Below are 6000 nucleotides of genomic sequence, written 5' to 3' on the forward strand. Positions count from 1 at the left end.
CTGCCTGGGTGGGAAGTGGGGGAGGGGGGTTGACCCCTTAATTACTATAGCGCTTAATAACAGCTAAGATGATTAAGGGGTTAAGGGCCATTAGTTTGTATTTGTTATTGTTATGTTGCTGTCAACGGAGGACATGGATGGGGAGGAAGACGAGCAAGGCCTTCATCCCGGCAGGGGTAAGTAGAAGTTTTATTTACTTAACACTGGCTGGATAATATTTTATTTTAAATGGCAAATGAGATATTATCCAAATCTGGGAGTTTTGGGGGTAGAATGGGTTCCCATTCATTCCCATTGGCACTGTCTTTGCTCCCATTGAGGGCATGTAATGTGATGTAATGTTTCTTTATTTATATAGCGCCATTAATGTACATAGCGCTTCACAGTAGTAATACACGGGACAATCATATAAATAACAAATAATACAAATAACAGATCTTGGGAAGAAGTGCTTCAGACATAAAAGTAACATTTCTGAAGAGGAGTCCCTGCTCTGAAGAGCTTACAATCTAATTGGTAGTAGGATGAACGTACAGAGACAGCAGGAGGGAATTCTGGTAAGTGTGTCTGCAGGGGGCCAAGCTTTATGTATCGTGTATAGTATTAGCAATGGTGCTACTCATATGCTTCTTTGGTAACAACACTGGCAATATGCATAGGTACTGTAACAACACTGGCAATGAATGTGATTATTGGCTAGTATTGTGTTTTAATGTTTATTTTGGGTAGCGGGGGTGGGGGAAAGTGGTATTTGGCTCATGGTTGGTGTTTATGCATACTGGGTGGGTAGCAGGAGAGGTTTACCCCGTCATTACCTAAGCGGTAGTAACCGCAATGTTACTTTTATGTCTGAAGCAGCCAGTTAATGTGTTTTTATTGCATAGGATTGGAGCCGGGGGTCTGCGGAGCTGGTATTAATGTGTTATCAGCTCCGGAGACTTCCAGCATCAATCCGATGCAGAAAAGTCCTGCTCTCAGATCCCTTCTCGTCTCCCTAAGGCTGGCGAGATGAGATCTGTCTTAATCTCGCTATTTCAGAGCTCCAATTATCTAACAGTTGCTATTAGAATAGCGACATTTGAGAAAAAATGCTATTTGGCAGCTTCCGCTCGTTGAGTTTGTCCAGGAGCGAGAATACTCGGGAAAAGGCACTCCCCGTACAAGTTTGGCAACTCATCAAGGCTTTCTGAATAGCTACATAGAATTTTTTTGCGAGAACTGCTCAAAAACCTAGATGAGTTGGTTATCAAACCTCCTAGAATAGGCCCCCATGTCACCAAAGCTTTGCACATCAACATTTGAAGAATTGTTCAAGACATTAGATTGGGAAGACAAAGGAATCAAAATCAACGGTAAATATTTGAGTCACATATGATTTGTTGATTTGATTTATTTATAAAATGTTTTACCATTTAAAACCAGAGACAGAATATGAAACACAGACAGAGCTCAGTGCACATCCAGTGAAACCTATACACGGTACAGTGCCTAAATATATATGTATAGATATCTATTAAATGAAATGGTCTTTTAGTATAACATTTTGGCCAAAGTGTTGTAAGCCCCTGAGTCACTACACGGCAGACCAGACTCAAGGTTCCCTAACACTAATATAAATTCTTAATAACCTGTGCATTACCAGGAAGAATGATTTATAATAAATATGTCAAAATTAGTTGCATAGTTCTTAGTCTGATTTAAGCTTTTATTAACCTGTACATTACCAGGAAAAGCACTCTGTATTAGATTTGTCACAATCACACTGCAAGCAGGCAAGTTCCCCTGAGAGTGGGAGATGCTATGGAGTGAGCTTTTAACCATTTAAATGTGGGAGGGGGTGAGCTTCAACAAGATAGGAAGAGCCACCTTCCAATCAGCTAAGACCAGCTGAACAAGATTTGTAAAACATACAGGACACCTGCAAGCTCATATTGAACCCCCAAAATAACCACAACATATATATAAGCATATAGGTGTCACAGAGGAGAGCTACTGAGCATGGCGATATATATTTAAAACCAGAGACAGAACATGAAACACAGACAGAGCTCAGTGCACATCCAGTAAAACCTAGTATTTCACCCATCACCTTTTTAAAAAAAAAATAACAACAATGGTAGATATGAAAAAGTACAATATATAGCATATTAAGGACGTTCATAATATACTATACAGTACACAGAGAATGCTCATAATAATAAAGTATCTATTTGTATCGAACTTTGAACCTTTTCAATACAGTTCCTTGTAAATCACCCATCTGTTTGTTTTTTAGATTAGTAAAAAGTACATTTCCTTATTAGTTTAAATTGTGTAAACGAAGGACACAGTTTACAATTGCCAAGGAACTGAAAGTGACAATAATTGAAATGAATAATGAGCCAAGAGGCAAATAATATGTACACATACAATTAGGTAAGTATAAAGATACAGAAAATGCTGTGGGGTATTAGACAGAGGTTTTAATAGCGGAGTCCACCAAAGCGTGTGAAGAACACATTTCGCCTCGACAGAATAGCAGCAAAAACTGCAACCAAAAATGATGTCTGCAGATTACCAAAACATACAGAAACCCTATAAGCTCATATTGAACCCCCAAAATAACCACTATATATATATATATATATTAATACTAAGTGCGCAAAAAGATACAATTTACATCCAAAATATTAACAGTTGCTGCCTAATGTTCAGCTACACACAATAGCATAAATATGGGGAAAGAGGGGAAACAACGGCGCAAATGACTGTTAACTGTATAATAAATTTGAACATAAGTAGAATGGGGGTGTGGTTTTGCCAATGATTCTGAAATAAATGAAGAGAAACAAAATATAGTGAAGTACGTTTAGTTAAAATATATGCGCAAAAGTAGATCGCTACTTACAAAGTAGCAGATGTAAACAAGCATGTAGGATATTATAATCCTCTCCGTCCTGCTGCCTGGAGTTGCTGTATGGATCCTTCACGTGGAACGCCAAGAAGCGCCGTGCTGGATGATCCTCTGGTCTCGCATTACTGGACAGTTTGGGCGGAGTGACGTCAGCGGGCTAGTCTCGCGAGACCAGAGGATCAACCAGGAAGTCACGGAGGAAGGCTGCAGGCAGAGGAGAACCAGCACGGCGCTTCTTGGCGTTCCACGTGAAGGATCCATACAGCAACTCCAGGCAGCAGGACGGAGAGGATTATAATATCCTACATGCTTGTTTACATCTGCTACTTTGTAAGTAGCGATCTACTTTTGCGCATATATTTTAACTAAACGTACTTCACTATATTTTGTTTCTCTTCATTTATTTCAGAATCATTGGCAAAACCACACCCCCATTCTACTTATGCTCAAACTTATTATACAGTTAACAGTCATTTGCGCCGTTGTTTCCCCCCTTTCCCCCCTTTCCCCCCTTTCCCCCCTTTCCCCATATATATATATATATACACCTACATGCATATATATACATGCATATATATATATACTATTATATAAATATAAATACATTATATATATATAAATTATAAATTATAAATAAATTATACAATATAAATACTGTATATATATATATATATATATATATATATATATATATATATATATATATATATATATATATTTACATATATATACATATATATGCATATATATATATATATATATATATATATATATATATATATATATGCATGTATATATATATATATATATGCATGTAGGTGTCACACTAGCATGCTTTGTCATATGTTTGCAGACACCCCTCATTAACATGTAAATATACAGCTTAGATATAATTGGAGTATTTATGACATTAATCTATAAAAATGAATTATACCAAAGACATAAAGTTGACATACTATACAAAATAGCAATAAACCTATGTCAGAACTAAGTAGAAAACACATCACAAATATAAACTAAAATTAACTAAAATACATACAATTATGATTAATATTATTACTATGATAATCTCTAAACTCAGAGTTTAGGACCAGGAGGAATATCATCTCTGATTCACAGTTCTCTCTTCTACTTATCTATTTTGTCATCAGGGCTGCTTCATAAGAACTTGCTTTAGTATTTACATCTGGTTTGATGATATTATTTCACCTGTTTACCTCTTTTGGAAGAAGCTTGTCACGACAATTATTTTAGCAGGTTTATGTAAAGTGTACCTTGTATGAGACATGAGACAGCTGCTTAACAGAGCACTTATCCGGGTCTGTTAGATGGGTAAGTATTTTATTACCATGTTATCATTATGAACAGATGAATAACTGGCCTTCTGTATAAAACACTGTATTGTTTTTAAACAGTGGCTGCCTATTTGTATATGTAACAGGTATTCCCTATGAATACAAACGCTACTACCGTGCTGTATAACCTGTGAGGCTTTCAGGAGCCTAAGCCTCCGCTGAGGGAACCTGGGGAACATGCATATGTCTCGATCTCGGGTGCAACGCCTCCACCTGGGAGGAATCCCAACGGAGTGGGATGAGGCCCTCGCAGGAAACAATCACATCAAACCACAATGGCAAGACAGAACTAGCTTTACTGCATTTGCATATATATTATACTCAATGAACAGGTGTCCCTCTAACAGGAGACACAAAATATCATGAATCGTAACCCTTCCCCACCTACACCGGGTGATCCCACCCCGTGTCCATAGCCCCACACAATATGTCCCCTTCCCTTACGGAGAAAATATGGGTGGCTGCGCAGCCATGTGTCCCGAACAATAATAACTACAAACGGTGGTGCACTTGTAGATCAGAGTACCTGCCGAGCACTCCAGTGCTCGGATCTGCAACAGCTTCGCAAAGGATCCGACGACCGGAGAACACCGGAACCATCCTAGGGCAAATCCCACGCGAAGAACCTCGGCCACACCAACAGATGTCTGCACCCAACCCACGGGAGGGACGGCAACATCCACGGTACTTCTACTGACTTGTTATAGTAATAAGGGCAAGGTCCCTGACCTGGGGCGAGTCCCTGAAATACTCCGCTAATGGTGGCTCAGAGCTATCTGGGGCCTAGGGGGCTGCTGGCCTAGTGCAAAGAGTCACGGACTCCTGCACCCTACCTCCTTCCCCTAGCTGCTCCCAGTATCCAACTAAACAACATGCTCCGAGCCCGCGAAAAGTAACAATCCTGTGCAGTGAGTTACTATTGGCTCCCTGGAGTCACATGGGGAATGCAGAGGCTCATGGGACTTGTAGTCCCATCTAAGAACCCTCCCTGATAGGCTAAAGTTCGCACGCTGCTCACTCACTGGCCTCCCATTACTCCCCATGCAAACATCTGTGAGTACACGGAGGGGGTCCGTCCCAAAGGGGAACCTGGCTACATATATTACTTTCGATTAGTACCTTCACATGCACAAAGGTTGGGGACAAGGCTGGTGGTGATGGAATTCCAATGTAGTGCTTTTTAGCCAAGGTCAATAAGGTCTTACAAGGCTGGTGGAAACCACAATAAATTAATACATCTTATATTATATTTCTCTCCATATGGGACATCTATCTGACTGCAGGAATGATGCAGAAGCACCATTGGAGACTGTCACGGGGGACCAGTATTTTTAACACCTTTTACCTTCCGGGATCCATTTCACTATGCAGGACAACATTGTTGAATAAAATGGGGTTTATTCGGGTAAAATCACAAACATACAAAAATGCACAAAACAGGGAAAAACATACTTAACTGGGGATCTGGGGGGGAGTCCCAGCCTCAACTAGGTGCAGGGCGCCTGCTTCAGGAAGGCTTACCCTGTCCACTCCATGTCCAGGAAACACATGGTACTCTTTTCAGGAGAGCAGCCGCGCTCTCACCTCTGGTTTCATCGCTGTTCAATTATCAGAACATGGTCTAAGGACTTGGCCGCGAGAACTTGCTCCCAGCACTTATCCTCCTCTTGGCCCAGCTGCTCCGCCACCACTATGCCGAGCACCCACCAGTCGCTTCACTGGACTAAGCCTGGAGCAAGTAAAATCGTTCCT

The sequence above is a fragment of the Ascaphus truei genome, chromosome 7 (genome assembly GCF_040206685.1).
Source record: "Ascaphus truei isolate aAscTru1 chromosome 7, aAscTru1.hap1, whole genome shotgun sequence".
Taxonomy (NCBI): Eukaryota; Metazoa; Chordata; class Amphibia; order Anura; family Ascaphidae; genus Ascaphus; species Ascaphus truei.